At 41.3% G+C, this 23580-nt stretch overlaps 1 protein-coding gene and 1 long non-coding RNA gene across 3 annotated transcripts in view; one reads left to right on the top strand and one right to left on the bottom strand.

Annotated features, from left to right (window-relative positions):
- Window positions 1-2488, bottom strand: part of GARRE1 (granule associated Rac and RHOG effector 1) — a 63345-nt gene extending 60857 nt beyond the window's left edge. Inside the window, exons 1-2 of one of the 2 annotated variants that reach the window (XM_055726542.1) lie at window positions 2389-2426; window positions 830-924 (exon numbers count right to left, since the gene is read on the bottom strand). The gene's annotated coding sequence lies outside the window, so the exon portion shown is untranslated. Of the gene's footprint in view, window positions 1-829; window positions 925-2388 lie in introns of both variants that reach the window. The other variant, XM_055726543.1, reaches the window with a different exon arrangement.
- Window positions 2489-2677: 189 nt separating this feature from the next.
- Window positions 2678-19505, top strand: LOC129737392 (uncharacterized). Its single transcript, XR_008735168.1, has 4 exons — window positions 2678-2979; window positions 14667-14886; window positions 15785-16054; window positions 18170-19505. It is a non-coding gene; the product is annotated as an uncharacterized LOC129737392 (long non-coding RNA).
- Window positions 19506-23580: the final 4075 nt, after the last annotated feature.

A 23580-nucleotide genomic window follows, 5' to 3' on the forward strand; every position in this document is an offset into this window, starting at 1 on the left:
TATCATTTGTATGCTGGGGAAGAAGAGGTACTGAAAAGTAATAAATAATGGGAAGAAGTAGGGGAAAAAAGCTCTCAGATTGGAGACAGCAGGGAAAAATACTGCACAGAAAAATAAGGTTCAAGTGGAAAAAGATTCAAGTGATCAAATACAAGTTGCTGCCTAAGAAGTGGAAGAAACCTAGACTTCTCTTTAAACATCTGTAGCAGATATTTTCATATTACTTTGTATGAAGGATTACTTACCTGCTGATCAAATTTCACTCTCAGAAAAGACCTTCCACTAGAAAAATATTCCCTGCATGCATTATTTCTAGTTTCCTAACACCCCTGAATAACTCCTGATTTAGAATGAGAAAACGCCAACAGAAGGATCTATGCCTTACACTGACCTAGGAAGCAGCACCGCAAGATGCATAGGAAGCAGAAGTTCCATGCCGCTTCCAGCCCGGCTCCTCACACCCCAAAGGTTCCATGAAGCACCAGAAATGCGTATGTTGGCCTGAAATACACCTTCTTCACAACCACCGATTAAGTACTTAGGAAGTCCTCCTTTTTAGGAGGATAAGTATGGAACAGAAAATAAAACAAGAAAATGAAACCTTATACAAGTCTTCAACTTGGAAAAACAGCACAGAAGAAGGGTCCAGCTTATCTACTGTAGAAATGCTGCCCGGTAGAAGACTCCAGCCAAATGCAAAATCACGCTGATACCCATGATACACAAAGAGCACCTGTGCACATACCAGGACTGGCCAACGCTCCTGATCCTGTGAGCTGCATACCAAAACCTTCATATGGCTGGGAGCTACACAACACGTATCACGTACCTCAGAAAGGTGAGGGAAGCGGAGTGTACTGTAGGAGCTTCAGCTGCCCTGTTGCCCATGGAAGACAACAGCTCTTCAAGAGCACCACCACCCCTCTGCAAGACAGCAAGGGCCGAAAAAATACAACAACATGGCGCAACAGCGGCCTTAAAATCCACAGCAACCTCTCCCCCAAGCTCCAGATTTGAGACTGACTAACAGCCACAGGGGCTGTTACAAAACGAGGTGCCATTTTGGGAGCCCAGCCTCCACCTTTTGCCTCCGGAACCGCGGACTCTGAGAGGCCACGCAGCTCATGGCAGCTACACACAGCCAGTGTGTGCCACCCTTCAAGACACGGAGACATCTGTTCCTCTATAAAACCAATAATAATCATCATCATGGCTGATTTATACCTGCAACAAGGTTTACGATCTCATGTAAAACAAACAAACAAGGTCTCTCAACTTCCTTCAAATTTCTAAGCCAACATCCACCTGACAAATACATACCTGCACCATTCCCTTTCCACTCAGAGGGTAAAACCACCTCAAGCAAGGAGAAGCAGAGATATATTAGTAAAGTTTTAAGCTACAGCCCAAAACGAGTTATCCCCTCCCGCTTACGGTTACTATATGCACAACAACGTAGTAAAACGCTCGGTACCAACAACCAGCACTTCCAGCCAGCACCAGGTGAAGGATCCGCACCAGCACAGCTCACCGCAGCGGCCGCCCAGCCCGAGGCGCTCCCGCCCGCAGGCCTGCGGGCCGGGGGCGCGAAGGAAGCCCGGGGCAGGCGCGGCGGCGAGGTGCGCTCTCCCGAGGCCGACGCTACAGCCCTCCCGAGGGGCAGGTCCCACCGGCACCGCCCGGCAGGCCCGCACGGCCAGCGGGACCGCCCGCCACCGGGGGCTGGCGGCGCCCGGCCGGGCCGCCCCGCCCTGAGGCGAGGCCCCCGCGGCGGGGTCTCGCTGCCGGGCCGGGGCAGGCTGGCGCCCCGGGCGGCACTGGGTCACTATTTAGCAGGAAGGTGCGCAGGAATTCCCGCAGGCGCAGTCCCAGCCCCCGCCGCGCTCCCCGGGCTGCCCGTACACGGGTCACGGCAGCGGGAAGGGGCGGCCGCAGCCTCGCCACCGCCCCGGGCTGCGCGCCCGCGCCGTGCCGAGGCTGCCCCGCCGCCACAGGGGCGGCCCGGCCCCGCCGAGGGAACGCGGCGACAACCCCCGGGCCGCGCCCCGGGGCACCGCCGCCGCCTTCCCCCCGCCCGGAGCTCCTCCCAACCCCGGCCCCTGCCAGCGCCCCCCGCCGCGGCCCAGGGGGCTTCCCCCGCGCGGCCGCTGGACGCCGAGCTGCCCTCCCTCGCGCCCCGTCCGCCCCCCCGCCTCGGCGCCCGGGGAGGGAGGAGCGGCGGTAACGCCGTCCATGCCAGCCCGGTGCCTGCCTCGCACCGCCAGGGCCCCGCCGGCCGGGCTGCGGGGCTGCCGCCGAGCCGCCCGCGGGCAGCGGCCGGGGACAGCCCGCGCCGTGGGCCGGGGGGGGGCCGGCGGGAGCGGGGGCTCGGCGGCGGCGCTCACTCACCTGCCCGCGACAGCCCCCGCCGCGCGGCCAGCCCCGCTCTGTGTACTCCGGAAACGGCGGCTGCTCCGCGGGCGCCGGGGAGGGGCCGGGCCAGGGGGCGGGCGGAGCCGCGAGTGACAGCGGGAAGGGGAAGGCGGGAGAGGGCGGGCGGCCGCCGGCGGAGGGCTGAGGGAAGGGCAGGGGGCGGTGGGCAGCGCGGCACCGGGGGTGCCCCGGGGCGGGGGTGATGGCGGGGTGAGGTGAGGTGAGGAGAGGAGGGGGGCGGCGGGCTTGTCCCGGCGAGGGGATGACAGGGCCTGCCCGGGACGGGCCCCGGCTGCGAGGGGAGCGCGGGTGAGGGAGGGCCATGCAGAAGGAGAGGGGAGAAGGCAAGAAAAATCAATGGGCCAGTATGTTATAAGTGCTCGAAATCATGAGGTTTCGCATCACGTTGTGTTGCGGTCAGGTGCGGTGTCCTTCCGCGGCAGAGCGGTGTGTGATGGAGGTCCCCGTGGCACCTGCCAGGCACTGTGTGCCTCTCCCGCTCAGGATCACTACTGGAGAAACTGCAGAAGTCAACACTGCTGTTAAATGGATTTATTTGGGAATTAGGTAAACCGCATAAAAATTATCTCAAATTGATCCCTTATTGTCATGGTGCTGCTGGCTTTGGGAATTGTTTGGAAAGAGGCCTGGTCTACGATGGCTTTGCTGTGCGAGTTTAAATGGGTTGGTTATTATTTCTCAGGCTTCATGCGTGTTTTGTAGAGAAAAGTTTGCTGTGCAATACATTGTATTTTCAAATCCTATTTCCCCAGAAATAGTCTTCTGTAAATCCTGTCTTTCCTAGTAGAAGGTGATTATATTTTATTTCCAAGGCTTATTTAGAATCTTACATTTTAAATGGAACAAACATTTAATAATGTGCAGAAATGTCTGGCAAAAAAACAAGGTAATGTGTAATACTAGGAGAGTAGTTAAAAGCTGTTGGAATACATGTAAGCAAAATTTTGTCTACAGGGCTAGGCATCCAATCATCTGGCTGTAATTCCCCCCCCCCCCCCCCCCCCAAGAAAAAAACCCAAACCCACACACTTGGATATGATACTAATAAAGTGAAAATAACAGTAATTTCCACCAGTTTCAGTGCTGCTAATCAGAAAACTCTGTGGGAAGAAGTGAAATTGTCAATTTATCGGACACCTAGCCACAAGCTAGAAATAGTCCTCAAGTAGCGTCTGCGGGGAGCTGCCTAGGAGCAATCTGTGGCTTTGTTTCCTTCTCCATAACAGATGGTTGCTGGCAGACAGGGCTTCTCATCAGTGCGTTTCCTCCGAACTTTTCTGATTCTTGCATGTTTACTAAGTATGTCTCTTCCTAGTAAATTTAGTTCTCAAATTAAGAGATACCTGGGAAATACTTGGAAAAACACCAGGGAACAGAAGGCTGTCATATTGTTGGCTCCTTCAAGAAAGGGGAGTGTTGGAGTATTCTTTGTACTGGAAGAGTGCAGTTAAGGGCTGGAGAAGGTACCGTTGTTGTTGCTTTTAACTAAATGTTAAATGAAATGCTGATTTTTAAAAAAGATTAAAAAGACTAATGAGTTTTCAACAAGTTTTTGATTGGAAGGAAGTATAGGTATGAAGTGGAAAGACTGAGTGTAAAGGAAGTCAGAAGGAGCTGAAGAGGAGAGGAATGAGAAATTAAATTAGTGGGATGGATTTTCCTTCCTCCCAGGCCAGAATCTGAGGTTACACCTCAAAAGTAATCCAAAAAAGCCCACAAAATGCCACTGTTTTTTTGTTTTTGTGTTGTTTGGGGGATTTTTAATGAATGAAGAGAGAGAGAGATTAACACGCACAAACAGACATGTATTTCTAAGGATACTGGTACTTCCTATCTTTGGGAAGCAGGGTGGTGATTCTGGAGCTTTTCAGCTGCCAGCAGCCCTCCAGGAGCTCAAGTGTTGCTCTTGTGCTGAGGTTGTGTTTCTTAGCCAGCGCAGAGCAGTGCTGAGGACTGTTTTAGGAAGAAGCAATCCATTCAGGAGTTGCTAAGGCAAACATTACCACTCACACTTGAGTCTTGTTGCATGTGCAGCCCAGGCCTGTCCAAAAAGAAATCTAGAATCCCTGGTGAGCTATTGACCTTTTTCACCTGCAAACTGTTCTGCTCTCTGGAAACCACTCTGCTCTCAAAGCCACATACCTTGCAGTTCTGGGTCATAGAAGAGCATGATGTGGTGCTACATCATAACAATCTCCCGCCCTGATGAAAAGCTGGCAAATTATATTGCACTAGCTGATGGCCATCCACCAGAACTTTTCCTAATAGTGCTATGTGTTTTACCAACGTGCAGTTTTACCAAAACAGATCCCAAAACTACAAGAAGCCATGCTGACTAAAGCATGCTGTATTCACAGGCAGAGTTATTTTCTACAGACCTAGTCTTACAGTTCGATACAATGCATTGACCATGTTCCTTCACACTGTCAGGTGGTGCCCAAATCTGCGCCATATTTTGTTATCCTAGTGATTTAATTGCATTCAGTGGATCTGTGCAGAATTTGGTTCTGTCAACACTGATGGTTGAGTTACACATAATAAGCATATTTTTTTTAACACATAACTGTCTCTGAAGATCAGACACTTCATTTGAAATTTATTATAGATTAAGTTTATAGATTAAGAGCATAAAGGCACAGAAGACTGGTAAGAATCCTGGCCTTAAAGCTAATATGTTTTAACCAGATGGTGGGAATTTAAGACAGACTGAGAAATAAATAGGGAGTTCACACTTCTTAATATGAACAGGGTATGAAAACATTCAATTCGGCAGAAGTGCATAATAGCCAATGAATAATAAAGAGGAAACTCTTAAGGACTAGAAGATATGTAGTGTAGAAATCGATTCTGACATTGTACAGTAAGATTACTTTCTTGAATGCTTACAGTGATGTATTTCTACTGAATATCTGTTTTTATTTTGTGAATTCTAAATACTTTGAAAGATGGTAGTGTAATTAACTATTCTGAAAAATCATATGTAAATCAGCATAGAATAGATGTATTCAGTTATATTTATGATTTTTCTATTGATATTACATATGTGTGGTAAATGGTACCTATAGCAAACCTTACTTGCCAGTGGTTCCAAATAAGAATTGGGGACTGGGCAGCATAAAAATGCAATCACTGCTAAACTTAACTCAAATGCTTCCTGAATCATCTATTTAGGTATATGATGGAATAAAAAAAACTTTTGCTTTGAGTTATTTGTTCAGAAGTAGCAGGAGTGGGCTTGGACCAGTGGTTTGTAAATCTTCAGACATAAGGAGGCCTCAAATGTCATGGAGTTAGTCCTTCACAATTAGAGATCAGCATGCTTTTATGGTTGGAGTCAATGATCATAATGGTCTTTTCCAACTTAAATGTTTCTATGATTCTATGTGAAAAGTGCTTTCCAAGACCTCCATTGAATAGGAAGGGAAGGAAACCAGTGCACTGTTTAAACAAAATATTTAACAATGTTGTTTAGAGAGAGAGGAAACCAGCTTTGAAATTTATTATGAGTGCAACTTGATGTTGTGGGCTGTAAGAGGAAGAAATCATTAGCTTGGGGAAAAAAGCAGCACTGGCACAATAGTCCTGTGCAAATGTTAATAAGGATGTGCGTATCAGCAAGGTGTGGGGTAAGATTAGGAGGATGAATGTTAGTAATAAAATCCCTTGAGAGTGCATTGTCTTGTTAAAGGAAAAAGCTAATTTACAGGATGTTGTTGTTTCTGTTGATCAGGTAGAGATAGGTTTAGGAAAAGGAAATGCAGGTAAAACCAGGGTGATTTTGGAACACAGACTTGATCACTAATATCCTATTGTATCAGGAGTGATTTTCCCTTTGTGGTTACTAATTTCTGTGAATGCTGTAGTGATAATATGTTGAAGTAGAGGAGGAACAGCAGTAGTGTTGCATTAAATTTGGACTGTGTATTTGCAGTGGGAGGGTAAGAATGAAAATGCAGGTTTAGATCTAGATATGTTATACAGTTTGTACAGTATGTCACAGTCCTCGTGGCTTGTAGCCTAACTTGCTCTTGCTGTCTGAATGTTTGACAATGCAGGCATACACGTAGGCAAATAAGATTTCTAAAAATACATTTCACAAATCATCCATTCCAGCTGTCAGGATGAGAACAGTCCTTTTGTCCCGCAGCCTAGCACAACTAAAATTCTATTTCAGACAAGTGAAATTTAGTTATTTGCTGCCTGACAGGAAAACTGCTGACCTATGCTTTATACCTCTCAGTAAATCAGGTTGTGTCCAACCTGAGGCTTAAAATGAGAATTGGGCTTTTGCCCAGCTTCTTGGTAAACAGTACCAAATGGCAAAATAAATGTGTGGTTAGAGCCCCCAGCCTGCAGTTTGGAAAAATTCTTGCCCGTTACCTCCACAGGGCAAGTCTCATTTTGGAAAGAGTGAACATGGCTATATATGGCCACCTAAAAATAAAAATAGGGACAATCACTTTTTCTTGTCAGACAGATCAAAGATCCAGGTCACCTTAAAAAATCCTAGGCTGCAAGCCAATGATAGTGGCTATAGGGGGAAAAAAATATTTAAATTTATTTATTTATAAATCTCGTAATCCTACATGGATCGGTCCAGTTTTGATCGAAGTGAATGGAGACCATTGACTTCAATTAACGCTGGATGTGTCCCATGACCTTCTAGTTTATATATTTAGACTCCCTATATTAATCTTCTCTTCTACATGTCTGATGTCATCACCATTATTATAAGCAGAAATGGTCACTTGATTGACAGCAAATAACCTTTCAAAAAATTAGCCAACAAGTTAGAATGTTTTGTAAGAGTGACATATGATCATGACTGCCTGCAGTCCAGTTTTGTTTACAGACAGTGGAAAAATTTCAGATATTTCTAAGGTCAGCGTCCCTAGTCCAGAGATGAAGAAGATGTGTTTGTTTTTAAATTGCTGTCCTGCTTAAAAAAATGTCTTCCAGTTGTGCTGAAATGGAGGACTAGACTGAAATAAATTCTTTGCCTGTTGCGACCAGCTAGATGGGCACAGGAATGGAGTACTCCCAATTGCATGCACAAAATGGTCATTGGCATTCCATATTTTTGCTTTAAGAAGTCAACTACTTCAACATATGTATACTTTTTTTTTAAATGTCTGGTGATTCAGATGTCTGGGATCTCATTTTGCTTGTTTTCTTGAAAACTTTGACAAAAAGGAATCGGCTTGCAAAACCACAAAAATGTACTCAGCCAGCTGTGGTAAAATAGTTTGCATGGCCATCCAAATACGGGAGAAGTTCTTATATTTAAAACATTTATTCTGATGAGTTGCAAATTATTATGAATTCGTTATTATTCAGCCATGAGCAGTTGGCTTAGAACAGTTCAAAGTATGCAGCAAATATGGAGGTGTTGAGAGAATATTTGAGAGACAAAGAATTGTTGTTGACATTTTGTAATACTAGATCTTAGAAGATTTTTATGAAACAGATGTGCTGTAAATGTGTGAATGAAAACTAGACTAATTTTTTTATATTTTTTTTTACTCAGAAATAAATATGGCATTTAATTATAGTCCATTTTAAGGTTGTGACTAAGAGTAAAATGTAGTTCTGTAATTGACCTAACTTATTAATAAGATATTTAGGGCTTCTAATATAATCGAGTCTAAATACTATTCAAGAAGTGAAATAAAATCTAGAATTAATTCTGGAACATTTATAAGCAGGTATACTTCTACTAAATGTTTGAAATTAGAGGCTACCTGACAAATTACGTTTTGGTTTTTTGACTTGTACGACTGGTTGCATTAAGGTGTTATGTTGTTTCAGATAACGGAATTTGACTTTTTTAGTAAGTGTCTTACAGTGGACATATAATTCTTCTTTTAATAGTCTATTCTAAACATGTTACCATATGAATGGTGAATTTTAGATAATTATTTTAACCTATGTTTATATATATATATATATACAAAAATTTACCTATGTTTATAAATATATATAAATATTTGAAGCAGTCTAGAAAGAAGCTGAAACAGTAGTTTTATAAAATGTCCACATGATAGTTCCTGCAACACAGGATTGTTGGAGTGGGACTGAAGTTCCTGCAACACAGGATTGTTGGAGTGGGACTGCACAGGGGACCAAATGCTATTGCATTGCCTTAGTTTCTGTTAGGGCACTGTAACAAAGGCAACTTAATTTCAACTGCCTTAGTGGTACTGTTACTACCTTTTGCCTACACAGATTATTTTGCATTGTGGAAAACTGCCAAATAAGAAGTAATTTTGTAATGGAGAACATGGAATTATGAAAGTAGGTTGAACAGAAGGATAAGAGAAACATGTAAGCCGATATCTCATGGTTTAAACTTTGCTAAATTACTTAGGAACATACGGAGAAGTGTAGTAGATAAAGCTGCGATCTGATGCAGGCATGACACATGAATGAACTAGTTGTTTCTCTAGAGTTTCTTAATTAATTACAGAAATATTCAAAGGTCCCGACTGGGATTGGGATTTAAGTAATCCACTTACAGGAAGGCGTTTCTCAGGAACAACAAAATATGAGACTGACAAAGCTTCCTTCGTAAATGACTCTTGCTAAAACTCTCAATATAGAGCCTGTTTTGGGTGTCCTATCCAAACCAGTCCAGGTCTCCTAGTGACATCATGAAACGTGAGATGTTTATGAACTAGACTTTGGCCACGATGGAGATTTGGCCACTTGTCTGTCCTGTGCTTTAGAAGATATTCAGGATGTTGACAGAGAAGAGTGGGACGTATCTACTAAAACTTGGCAGCCCAGTCTCATCTGTTTTTCCAAAGGACCAGTGCAGCTAGCAATGCTTGATTGGCTGAGTACCATTTTCCTCTGGCTCCAACAGGAAAGCCAGCATAGCTGACCTCAGTGGTTGGTCTCAGGTTCTTGATTTGTTTAGTCAGCTTCTAGTGCTTTCATACTTCCTTTGTAACTGCTGCCCAGAGTGTATTTGGTTTGCTTGCATTGTGGTCCACCACCTGGGGCTGGTTCTCCATGATAAATCTGACATCAGGTTTGAGCGGCTCACTCTCCTCATCACTAAAGCTGATGGTGCAGTGCCTGGTGATTCTTTCTTTGTTTGCTTACTTTTTAAACTTCCTCAGCCAAAATGGTATACAACTGGCTGTGTTATTAGGTGCAAATATCCTGCACAGCTGGACACATGCCAAGGATGCAGGAGCAGGTTTCACAGTGTTTATGGTTCACTTTACTGTTGTATTTTTCACAGCCCAGAAATTCCTTGGTATTCATTTGCTTGGAGTTTAAGGGCTACCAGAAGTTATTTCTCTAATTTTAGATCCTTCACCGTCTTCCAAATATGCTAGGGCATCTAAGGCAGACAGATGCCCTTTATGTCTGAGTGAGCCCATTAAAGGTGCTTTCTGCATCCCCTGTCTCAATTTCTACATCCTCCTTGTTTCAAGAGGCACATGCGAACCTCTTTACTGTTGGTTGGCTCCAAAGGTCCTGATTCATATGTCATTAATATAAATTGTGTATAGCTTTGTTGACATTGATAGTTGTGGTTCCCAGCTCTTTTGCATGACATCTAATCAATTGCATTATCGTAAAAGGAAGAATAAAAAGCTACCTAGTCTGTATCAGACTATCAAATCACAGTTCTCGCTGGTGTGAGAGGCAGGAAACAAAACAGTCCCACAAGAATTGCACATACGTAGTGTGCAAGTGTGCAACTCGTGTGAGTTGTCATATCTGTCAGGGTGAGGGACCATGAGACAACAGCCCCGTGGCAGCAACTGTCTACCGAGGTTTGAGGGGAAGAAAGATTTTCACGTTTTGTGTGTGCACTGCTAAATAATTCAAAGAGTCAGATAAACAGTACCTACAGGTGCGTTACTGCTTTTATTTCACACTGATGAATCAAGATACTATAACCCACATAGATCCTTTTAGGCACACAACGTCAAGCCAACAGTTACTAAAAGATAATGGAGTAAGTAATACAGTCTGTAGGCCATACAAATTCTATATATCAGTTGTTTTCTGTTCTTTGATTTTGCATGTATTAGTTTTCTTTTGGAACCCCAAGAGTTAAGTGAGGAAATGATATGATATAGATCTTTCAAAGTAAAGCTTTGCTAGTGGCACTGAACATCAACACGCTGTATATATATCTATCTATATATATATATATGTCAAGGATCTTTGTAACTCCAAGAGTTGGAAGATGAGGAAGCAATAAACAGTAGGACAGAGAGTATACTCCTTTTCCTTTTTAATGGGAGAATATTTCAGACATGGTGATGTAGTTGACATGCTCAGTTTAGCATAAAAGAAAAAGGAGAAGAAAAGAGATTGAAATGCATAGTTATATAGGAAATAAAAAGCCTAATTAGTAAGGGAACCTATTGCAAATTTATCACAATAAAGTAGCTTATGCTTAGCTTCCTCTAAGTAACGTAAATACATTGTGCCTTAATATGAAATAAAAGTAATATAGAACGATAAACCCATCATTTTTCATATTTAACTAATGCTAGGTGTAATCAGTTCATATCTAGCTCAAAGACAACCTTAAAACATGCCAAGAAATGCATATGTACATGCACAGGTACACACACATATTTGTCTTACCTTTAATTGTTACAACAGATATTGTGAGGAATAAATGAATTACCTGTTTTTACAAAGATTGATATGATAAAAATACACCGAGTTGATCTGTCATATTTACCTTTGTTTCTCACTATACCAAAAATGACAAATAGAAGACGGTAAATAAACTGCAGTAGCATCAAGGCTTATAAATAGCATTCTAAGTTGGGGACACAATGCAGATTAAATATTTTTTGTTCTGTACAAATCTGGAGACAATTATGTCCTGTCATAGAGATATCAGATAATAATCATAAAAGTAGTGAAAAAACTTCTATTATTGTGCTCTTAAATTAAAATGTACAACACACATCTATCCCCCAATCTGCTCAATATTGTTTTTAGAGAACAAATAATCTGGAGAGTTATTGAGGTAACATGATTTGCTATTTCCTGGAATAATTGTCCACAAGCATGTGAGCTTGACCCCTGTGCCAGCTAACAAACTCTATACTATGTACACAGGGTGACCCCAGTGATGGTTTCAGAAAAGTAGGATTTGGGGATTAGACACATTTGTCCCTGACAGGAGTTGCGTTTTTCTCTTCATATGGATAAAATAACATACTGACACTCTCTAGGGTTGCTAATTTTGGCTTTCTGATTGCAAGTTCCATGCAGCTTCATGTTTTGCTTTGTCTCACAGTTCTAGGAGTGGTGGTTTCCAGAGAAAATCAGACTCATAATACTTTGGGACACTCTCTGTCATGGTTTTTGTGCCTGTAGAATTGGCAAACCAGCACAGGACATAATAAGAATGAAGTCCAATCTGTAGTGGTTGTATACCATGTTTTTAAGAGTGTGTAATCATTTTTCTGAAAATACATAAACAGAAATCTTTGTAAAGCTAATTTCTCCAGTTGTACAACAGTTTACATATAATTTGGGGATTTCCAGCTATAACGACAGTAGCAGTAACAAAAGATATTTATAGCCTGATAGCTTTGGGTCATGTTTTTACTTAATGATTTTAAAAATCATGGTGCTGATCTTGCAGTGACATCCATTTACACATAGATCTTACTGAAGGCCCAGGACCTGCCAATAATACGTTTCCATTCTGTGTCTAATTGCACTGCCATTTTACAAAAAATAAATGTGGGCATTTGTTTCAAGGTCAGCAATTTATGAGTTAAGAATAATATTTGTAAATATCCTCCAAATAAAATTCAACAGGAATCTGAAAACCTCAAAAATGCAAAGATCTAGAGAGTTCTCTCCCTGCAAAACCATATGGTAGCATGAAGGATGAGGTACAAAGTTGTATCTGTAATTTAAGAGCCTGCAATTGTTTGCATTGTAGTCATTTGTGCCCTCTGTATGATCATACCCTTTTAAATTCAAGGATCCTGATAATACACATAAGCAAAAAAATACAGGCAGGTATTTTAAACAGAACCTGTAGAAAGAACAACATTCACATGTAGATCTTTTTTAGAAGATTCAGTCTACAGAACTGGATTCTAAAGATACTGGCAAAAGAATCAGGCTCATCTGATACGCACGGGAAAAAATGTCAACCCGGAGGGTAGACATCTTCTAAAACAAAGTCTACATTACCAGAGAACTTCCTTGAACTGAAATAAGCTGCAAGATGGGCTGATTCCTTAAAATATTAATAGTAAATTTTGATGAGATATTCTCATATTGCTTTCACTGATGCAAATTCATTAAACTGCAGTGATAATAAATCTTGAGAGATTAAGTTTATAAATTAATATCAAGGGATTGGTTTGGGGTTTTTTTAACACCCCAAGATCTGTTTGGCATGTAGCTGAACAATCCTTTCTCTTTGCTGACAGCCTGGTTTACGTTACTGGATGATGTGCTTCTGTACACCAAATGGCATTGTCCAATTGAGTTTTATTTTTAGGCGTCTTTGTAGCAGATGCAGACTGGCACATCACTGCTTACTCCAGTGGTGTGTGTTACATTCCCAGCAGGAGCCCCACTGAGAGGGGAGGAAGGAAACTAGTTGCAGAAATGATAGCAGTGCGAAGTACAAGTCTCAAAACTCTGCTTTAGTGGGTCAGCTGCCAAGAATTACATGTGAATGGTACTTTAAAGCTGTCTTTGCTTCCCACTGGGGACTTGACTTACAACTGAAAAATTGTACGTAGGGAATTTGCTAGGGCTTTGAATTAATATGCACATGACCAAAACAGTTAAAGTCACCTCCTATTTGATACTGCAAATTCCTAATCCTCAGACATGTATGCTATTCACTGCAGCAATGATGAACATTTAAAGTAGTAAGCATATTTTAAAGAATATATTCCGAGAGCTTGATTCCGCTGCTTTTAAGATGAGCAGCAATCTTTGTGTAAAACTTAACAGGAGTAGATCAGAGCCTATGACTGCAAAAAATTTATTTTTCTAGAAACCAAAGTAACTTAAATGTCTGTATTAAACCATTTCCACTGTGAAAAGTACTTTTAATCTGGAAGTACGTAGCATTTTCTCTAAATAGTATGCTTTAAGACCTTTCCTCTCTATAGTATAGTATATATGCAAAATAAGTACGATAGGTAATATTTCTATAATAATTACATGTAATTAAGATAATAATATTTAATTAATGCTAATATAATTAATAATAAATACAATAATTACCTGAAAAAGTAATAGTTATGGTAACTGACAGAATTCCACTACCATCAAAATTAATTTTCCATTGTTTTCAGCGGAACCCTTTTTTACCTAACTGATTGGCTCATCTTATAAAAACAAGAGACAGTGATGGCTGGATCACAGACCTGCAAACCAGGCTTGTGCAACAGTTTCCTCTATGAACTTGGCAAGTGCTTTTGATGTGACTGTGTCAAAAAGTAGACATAATTTAACAACTTTGCTATCCTTTTACCTGAAAAAGAAGCCTGTTTGCTTTCTTTTTAGGTAAGTGTTTTTCCTGCCAGTTTGTCTTATTAGCAGTTATGAAAGGGTGAGCTTCCTGGCCATTGCATCATTAGCAGAATTATTAATTGTGCTTCCTGCATTTCTATGCATTTTCATAGTGAAGTTAGGAATAGAAACTTTTAATATTAAATGGGCCAGGCTGACAACTAGTAAATAAATAGGTCATTACTGAAATTGTATATGTAATGTAATATAAAAATCAGAGGAGGCATCATTGCTGTTCTTCCAGTCACCTTTCAGAGTAAAAATCTAATTTCAGTTTCTCTGCCTGTAAAGGGAAAGAAATGCTTAATTGCAAGAGACTGGGTGACATTTATATGTAATATCTAAAAATATTTGAGAAGGAATTTACCTGTCAGTATTGATTAAAAAAAAAAAAAGGCAAAAAAAGCTTTCTGCATACAGTTGGCTTCCCAGAATACACAAAATGAATACGTGGGCTCAGAGCTGTTTTTGTGTACCCACTGGAACCTGGATAATTGCAAGCCATCATCATGCAGTCTTCCTGACCACACAGAAATCTCAGCTGCTTTTGAGAGGAGCAGCCCCACCATGCCCTCAGCCTCAGAGATCACTGCTGCTTGCTCTGTACATGTGGTACTGTTCTTGATGCTATATACCAAGCCAGATGGTGTGGCTTGAATAACAGTCTTCTGCTGTGTATGATGGTTTTTTGCCAGAGGTCTTCTGGAAAAGAGGAAGATCTTCGCATGGACACTAAACTGGAGTCCAAGGAAGCAATCTGATGCTCCATACTGTCATCTGCAGCCTGAAAACAACTATTGCATGGGGCCTGATTTTATTGCCATTGAAGTCAGTGGTGTCTCAACATTTTCAGTTGCGTTCCTATATTAATGTCTGTGGCACAATTGGCAATTGACCAGGAAATTTTAGCCTCAGGTGAGACATACATATATGAAGTTATTTTGTACTATTCAAGTAAGTGTTCTTGACCACCATTAAAAGCTCTGATTTCTGTATTAGTGAACATTACTGAAAATTCATAGTTCTTTGCTCATTATTCAAAAGAATACCCTTGCTTTCTGTAGTAGTTGATATAACATAATGGTAAATTTTAAACTTATTTCCTGCCTTGTTAAAATCCATTGCGTATATAGGAACTGTACCCAAGAAGAAAGTGTTCCTATGCTACCAAAACAGATTTAAATCTGGTAGCCAGTAATTGTTTCATATAACAAAAAATAGCAGTCTTTGTTCGAAACAAAGCCTTTTAGAGACGTGGTGACTTGGTAGCTTTAGCAAAACAATAGTTAACTGAACAGGAGAGATTTTTTCTGTGCTGATATAAGTGATACAGTGTCGCAATTTGTAAATTCTGGAAACATATCTTCTACAAATAACTGTTAAAACAACTATACACCTCTCTCAAGTGTAGGATTCTGCTGTTTAGTTTGGCTTCCATGATCATATAAACAGTAGTACCTGTGCACCTCTCAAAAGAAATGCACAGTTTAACTACACATGCATCTTAGTGGAGACGAGAGACCCAAATGTGACAAAAAAAGAAATTGCTCTCATCTTATGCAGTTTGATTAAAGCTTTAGGCATAGAGCTTTTTAAATGACAAATGCTCAATGAAATAATATTATGTCTTTATACTCCAGAGCACTATTAATCTGAGGTTTCAGGACTTTAAGAAATGTTAATTAACTAGTTACCATTCATGTGAAGTGTTAGCATTACAGTCATTTTGTGGGCTGATAAGTGAAGCACAGAAATACTAGATTCTTCAGAAAAGATGAGACTGCGGTTCTCTTCCATGTGTATTCCCTATCAGGTATTTACAGAGATGTGAGCTACTTATGCAGTAGTGATCTCCATGGATCTTCCATCAAGTTAGCCCAAAATGAGCTGGAACAATTTTGGGAGAGACTACAAACAACTTCAGTCATACCCAAAGCAGGATGTTAATGCAGCCTGAAGCTTTATGTTGGACACTTGGGAGGCCAAATATGACAGCTAAGAAGCCAAGCAGTGTTCTTAAGGGTTTGAAGCAGTTGCAGATTCAAGGAAGGAACAGAGACACTGTTGGCTGTTCTGCAGGAAGGTAAAGGTTTGCATCACTAATTTTTTTTTCTTATCCCTGCACCTCCCCCCACCCCACCCCCCCCCAAAAAAAAAAAAGATGCCTGCTATAGCTAGGGTAAATAACGTGCAAATTAGGAAGCCACTGTTAGGTCTATTGAAATGCATCTCTGCACAGGCTTGCTAAAATCTATTTGTGATTTCAGTATAGTTGAAGAATATGATCACCACGGAATAAGATTCACAATAGAATTTTTGCACAGTGTGGGTATAGGAATAGTTCAGCTATATACATTTAGCCTAATGTCTTGTTTCCAACAGAAGCCATCAGCAGAGGATTTGGAGGAAGGTGTAGAAGACCCATAGGCAATGAATAATCTGTTGTACATATTAGATTTCAACTTAATCTTAAATCTGTTTTGAAAGTTAAAAACATGAAGCATGAAGCTTTCATATACTTCCCACATTTTTTTCTCCAAAATCACTACTTTTGAGTATTACTGGTAACAATTTAACTGCTGAATCTCTTTTTGAATCTTGTGAAATTGTTGGTCTTGAGGATTTCCCTTAACAGTAAGTTCTGTAATACAATTACATAGAATCATAGAACCACAGAATGATTTAGGTTGGAAGGGACCTTAAAGATCATCTAGTTCAAGCCCGCCCTGCCATGGGCAGGGACACCTTCCACTAGATATGCTTGTATTATTATTGTTGTTATTTTTGCATTTCACAACATTCCTCTTGTTTTCCTGTTACAGGACAGCAAGAACTGAAATTCAAAGTCTACTTTTTCTGTAATATTGTGTAATTTTTATGGGTTTATGGGTTTTTTTTATTCACAGGCCTTTCAGGCCTGATTCATTTAAAGGGTAAAACCAAAACATCCTTCCATTGGCCTTTTCCCTGGCCCAGGTTATTCTTCTCATCCTTCTTTTAATTTCACCTGTAGTTTCCTTTCTTGAGATCTTTGCAGCCTGTACCATTACATTTCCTTCCAGATGAAGATACCAATATTGATTTCTCTAACATTCTTCATCTTATTATCACTGTTCTTATGCATCCCAACATTTTGTTCGCTTCCTTTGACCACAGCTAAACATGACCTCAGTCTGTTTTCTAAGCTGATGAACTTTTTCAGAATGGTCAGAATCTCTTCTTTCCTTCCATGGCACAATACTTTGTAGTTATCAAAACGGAGTTCTGCGTGCTATCAGTCTGCCCATATGATGCTATCTAATTGGGTTTTTCTTTTGAAATTCTTTCTAGTCCTCTTTAACCTGTCACCTACAGATTTTGCTGCTCCCTTTTCAGATCTTTGCTTTCTTTCCAGATCAGTAATGAATACATGAAATCATAGAGAACTATTATTTTACTTAGTAAAATTGCTAATTGTAATATAAAAAGCTCTAGTTTGACAATTTTTGTTTCTCTGAGAAAGTTAGCCCATTTCCTACCTGTGTTTTAAACTCTCATTGCCATTATCCATTTTAGAATGCCAAGTAATTAAAATATGGTGTCTTAATGCTCATTTATACTCTGGCTCCCTTTTCTATAGATGAAAAGCTATCTGTAATAGTAAGAAACTTACAGAAAATATTTCTATTATGGACCATGCCTCTGGCATAATTGGAATTTTTCTTCCCTATCATAGTACAATTTATATTCTTCGGTTGCCTGTGTTATGGGGGTTTTGGCCCACACAATTATTTCTTAATAGGAGAAAGATGCCGTATTTAAAAAAATATAATTTCACCTCTGGCATAATTGGAATTTTTTTTCCCGATCATAGTACAATTTATATTCTTCGGATGTCTGTGTTATGGGGGTTTTGGCCCACACAATTATTTCTTAATAGGAGAAAGATGCCGTATTTAAAAAAATATAATTTCAAACATTTGAAACTTGAGGTTTACATCTATATAAAAAAGAATTTGGTGCTTTGGACAAATCTCTAGTATTTTAAGGGAGACATCTTTCAAAAATGTAGATTATTAACAGACCGCCCCCTCGGTGAAACTACAGAATTTCCCTTTACCTTCAACGGGTGAAGAGACGGGCCACCACCGATAGCGTTCAAAAGCACTGCCCCTATGCGTAATCATCAAAACAATTTCTGTTCATGATTTTTTTCCAGAACGATTATGTTTATGTGACATCATTATGGAAGGAGTTCAAAACAAGGTAGTAACCATTTTGCAATTCCTTGTGAAGGACAGGGGGAAGACTGTAGAACCGCATACAGATACCGAATACTCAGTGCAGTATTGCCATCTGTTGGTAACTGCTTAGCAAAGCTGCAGAACTGCTACAAGGCCTTGGATGATGAACCACCACACCGACTTGCTGTATATTATTACTGTTTTCTGCTTCTAAAAGGCTGAGTTTCCTTGGCAGGGCATTTGCCCTGTACTGCTGCATTGCTGGGGAACTGACTGGACAAGACAGGGGGCCTATGGCTCCCAGCTCTGGCCCAGATTGTTCAGACCCTCTTCCACATCTGAAGCTACTACCCAGAGCAAAGTCTGTGAAGACCAGGCAAGTCTATAGCAAGAATATTTAAGAATCGCCCCCCCCCCCCCCCATCCGAGGGAGAAAGGGAAGGGAATGGAATCGGCAAAATTCCTCTGTGTGAGTTTTAAAACCTGTAAAACCTGTGACAGATAAAAAGCATATTAAAAACACAGTTCTACTTTCTAGCCAAGAAGTGTTTGCATATCATGAATCTAATCAACGGCAATACTTTTTACTACAAAAAATATGGCGCGAGACCTGGAATCAGGCGTGTGGAGTTCCAGTTTCAGCGACTTATTAGGAAACCCTCAGAGAACCATGTAGAGGTTCACTTTTTCAACACTGCCAAGCTGAGATGCTCTGCAGCAATTTTCAGGAGTGCCAGGCATCTGTACAGTGGATTCAAGATCTGATACTTCTGCACAAGACCCATATCCATGTTTCCTAAATATGCACATTCCAAAATTTTTTGTTATTAATGAACCAAAAATCCTTATGAGGTCTATATGAGCCATACAATTACTACAATCAAACAATTACTACATACAGAAACTAATTCCAACAGGCAAGCGGGAGACAAAACTCCCAGTAGTGGTGGGAGCCTTAAACAAAGTAATCACTGCATGGGAATGCTGCAATTGACCATCAAGAAAGACTTAGAAAGTATTCTGAAAAGACAAGCCCAGGAACAAAAATGGCAGGGCAGAAATACCATGGATATAATGGAGACATTGATTTTACAATACACTGTATGCACATACTACCTCATGGCCCAAAGGAAACGGGTAACTGCTGTTTTCTGTTCTGTTTATGACCTGTATTGCTTCTCCCTTTGCAAGTTTCCTCCGCTGTTGCAGATGCCAGGTACCCTTTCATTCCCTCAAATTCTGAAGTGATTCACTTAGCAAAGTTAAATTCAAAGCAATTTCTTCCTGTCTATCCTTAGCATAAAGTTTGCTCTTTCTGTGCCAGACCTGAAGAAGAGTTTGTATCTGACTACCACAGTCTGAATAAGAAGCCACCCCTTTCTTAAAAATTTAAATTAATATAAATTAAAAATAAATAGAAATATTTATTAGAAATACTTTAAAATATAGGTATAGACAGCTCAGATATTGCAGAATTAGTGCACTGATACAGTCAGTCCTGACAGATTGCTATGTGCTTTTTCCCTGAAGCCTGCTCCAGTCTCGTAAAAAGTACATTTATTTGCTGATTTGCGTGAGCCCTATTCCACCCAATTCACTGAAGTTAGTGTGCATTTAGGTTTCTCTCACTGCTGCAACCAAATGCAGATGGATGTTAAGCACTCTGCAAATGTGACTCCTTTTTTGTACTTGAAACCTGGGACTAGATTTGAAAGTCTGACCCCATTTCTTATTATCAGTCTTCAGAAGAATCTATTCCACTACTTTCTCTGCAGCCACTCAAGTATTTTGTTTCATTAGTGGAAAATGAAAGCAGGATTCAAGACACTAGTTTTGCTTGCTTTCATATAATAAGTTAGTACAATGGATTTAAATGGAAGTGGAATTATATGTGAAAATTTTTTATCATGCCAGAAAATTTCAATTAGGGGAAATTAGCCACTTGGTTCTTTCTGATAAATTAATCATAAGAGATTATCTATTAAATGTGCCACTTAACCTTTCTGGCATAAGTGCCTGAGGCAGTAGTATTTAGGCTCTCCACATTCATTTGGAAATATTAATTTCTATGCAGCTGTCTTCCAAAATGGAATTTTCACTTGTCTTTTTTATAAGTAGGTCATTGTGCAGCTGTTGTTAATAGAGGCTGGCATTTGTAAAATGGTAAATCCACCATTGTACCCTATCGGTCACAAAATTGATCTCCATCAGTTACAGAATATCCTTTACTAAAATGCCCTTTCTCAGCCCCAAAGAGTGTCATCCCTTGCTATGATAGCCTTTGGCCTTTTTGGAATGGGAATGTGTTTCAGCTGGTTATTTTGCAAGACCTGAAGCACCACTATGTGCACACTACCTGTCTTCCATTAGTTTAAGGTTTTGCCTTGACTCTACGTTATCGCTTCCATTTGCATTAGAGCTGCCTTAAAATTAATCTTGAGGGAAATTGGTATGACAGCTATCAGCTGTCAAAGAAACAGCTGTCTCAGCTGCTGAACCTCCCAGGTCAAAATCCTCCTTCTACACTCTGCAATGAAATCAATTGGTCTTTTCAATGTAGACAAGGCCTTACTGTCCCCTGTAGTGGTCAGCTGTTGCACAGCTTATGGAGAGACAAGCAGCTCCTGGAACAGCTACAAACTTTATCCTGTGGTCTTTAAAAATCAGAATTAGGATGTTGGCCAGGCTGTCTTTCTCATATGTCATAAAATTTGCATAGCCTGAACTGTAGTTCTAGTTTGAACTTTAGAAATCTCCAAGGTGTGTATTCCCTGTATGTATCCTAGGGAACAAAGACAGGAAGTGAGAAAGTGCCACCAGAGGAGGAAGTCTAAGAACAGAAAATATGAATGGCAGATAATTTATAAACTGTAAGGTTAATGAAATGTGAGAAACATCTCAGAATCTTAGACTAAATGTTACACAAGAAAGTGAATGGAATTTACATTATATGAACAGCAAGCACATTAGTTACAGGTAACAAAATCAGCGTTTTAGAAAGTGGAACTGGTAGCAAGGCAGCGATGTTACAGTCACAGTCTGTGCGTACTGTAAACTAGAATTAATACTTTACTGAGTACTTTATTGATTACCTGAGCGTATACATTCTTGCACAAATACAATTAAGTATGAGAAGAATTGTAGATTTGGGATGTGATGCCAACAAAATCCTGCTGACTTTGATTCTGGGTCCGATAAACTTGAAGATCTTCAAGGTTTCAGATCTGGAGGATTTGGAGACAATGCAAAATAGTGCAAGAACTATGATAAAAAAAGACAAGGAAGGGGAAACAGAATTGAAGAGAGCTGTGTTGAAACTTGGACTGAGGCACAATTGGGCAGTTGTCCTGCATAAGGACATGAGATTCAAATTTCATACGAAAAGGAGTAATTACAAGATTCACAATTGCAAAATTGTGCAGAGCGGTAAAAAGCTACAGAGCTAGATGTGGTTCAGTAGTTTGGAAAGAAAGTGGAGAATTGAGGTGGCAGAAAAGAGAACTATAGTAATGAATGAGGATTTAAGAAAGGAATCCTCAAAAGACATTTTCACAGGTCATGTAACAAGAGTGAAATCCTGAATGTGAAGAGAGTAACACCTCAGATACCACCCAAGTTTTACAGTGGGCAGGGCAAAGGCAGGACAGGGGAATCGCTGATTTTGAAATAATAAGAGCAGAAAATTAGAAGCAAAATTGAGACATCATCACCATTTAAGAAAACAACAGGATAGCTGGAAGGACCTGCAAGATAAGTGAATCTAAGTTTGTATGTGGCAGACACTTTGACTTGAAGCTAATTGGTGAAAAGAAGTGAAAGTGCTCTGAGAACAATTACTGCGGATAGCAGGAGAGAAACTCGGGAAGAATGTATGTAGGGGATCCCTGGATTTGGTAGGGATGTGGTGAGACCACTTTAATGAAATCCTGTTTGCCTTGATTTGAGAAACACCAGGCAGTTGGGTCAGGAGCATTTCATCGCTATCAAATGCTATCAGTAAGGTTAACATTTTAAAAAAGGATATTTGTTCTCTCCGTGTGACTAATATGAAATGTTTATTAAGCCAGAGAACTTTAATCCTGGGTTATAGTGTGACTGTGAACAGGAGCCTAGGATTATTGAGGGCTTTATCCTAAAGGCCTTGAAAAAGAAGGAAAATGTGTAAAGTTTACATGGCAGTGTGCAAGATGACCTAAGTGGCTTCTTAAAGACTTGCTAAGCACTTGCGTGCTTCTTTGTGGAATCAATCCATAGTCCAGTTGTTACCTGCCATTTCATTTTCCTCCCTTACCTGCAGGTATGCAGGGAACCGCAGCAGCGATGGATGGTCAGGTAGATCCAGGCACCGTGAGAGAAGCAGCTTTGGCTTGGAGATATTGCCCATACCTATGATTAGCAGGGATGAGTGTCCTCCAGAAACCTTAAAAAAATATATCAAGTAATCAATATTTATTTTGGTGAAGAAAAAGGTTTTTGCCTATTAAATTTATTTTAAGTCTGAAAAAGCAAACCTTAGAAACAGGCAAGTAAGGAGGAACCTTTTTTAGATGGTCTATTATCACTATACTAGAGGTGCACATTTACTAATGTAATTAAGGCTCAATTAGGAATGCTTTATGTTTCACAGCAAGGAAAAGATGCTGATTCTGCTGCTTAAGACTTGGGCTGTGATATTAGCGAATCAAGTTCTTCCTCTGTGACTCTGATTTAGGCCCGGATCCATAAAGGGGCTTAGGTGCTTAAAACATGACTTGGCTGGGGTTTATTCACCTAAGCCACTGAGTGCAGTCTCTGGAATTTGACATACTGCTTTACACGCCTGTTGTTAAGCAACATTCTGCTTTATGCGCCGAAGAACGGTGCAGCTGCTCACCCGCCTGCCCCAGCCTGCCTTCGGAGCCAGCGTGCCCCGGCCCGCGGGCGGCCCCGGCGGCGCAGGCCTCCCGCCACCGGCCCGGGCCTGAGCTCCTTATGTAACGGCCGGGGGGAGCCGGGGCTCGGGGCGCACAAGCCAGAGCAGCTGACGTGTGGCTCAGGGGCCATCTGCCGCAGCGGGCAGTGGAGGCGGCCAGCGGGAGCGGGCCAGGGGTCTGGCACAGGTGTCAGGGCGGCGCTGATGCCAGGCCGGGGTGCAGCGCCGCGTCCCCGCCCCGAGGCCTGGCACTTGCCTCACGGCGCTGCCCCGGCCCGTGGCACCCCTCCGCGGGGCTGCGCTGGGCCAGGCCGCGGGCCCGAGCCGGGGTAAACATAACCCCCGAGAAGAGACATTGTTTTTAACCTGGTCAAACTTCCTACGTAGCTACGCGAGCAGCGGCCTGGACACAACCGCGGCGGCTGCCCGCGGGCGGGGGGGCAAGCAGGGCGGCTGACGAGCCAGCTCCCGCCG

Source organism: Falco cherrug, chromosome 14 (assembly GCF_023634085.1).
Source record: "Falco cherrug isolate bFalChe1 chromosome 14, bFalChe1.pri, whole genome shotgun sequence".
Taxonomy (NCBI): domain Eukaryota; kingdom Metazoa; phylum Chordata; class Aves; order Falconiformes; family Falconidae; genus Falco; species Falco cherrug.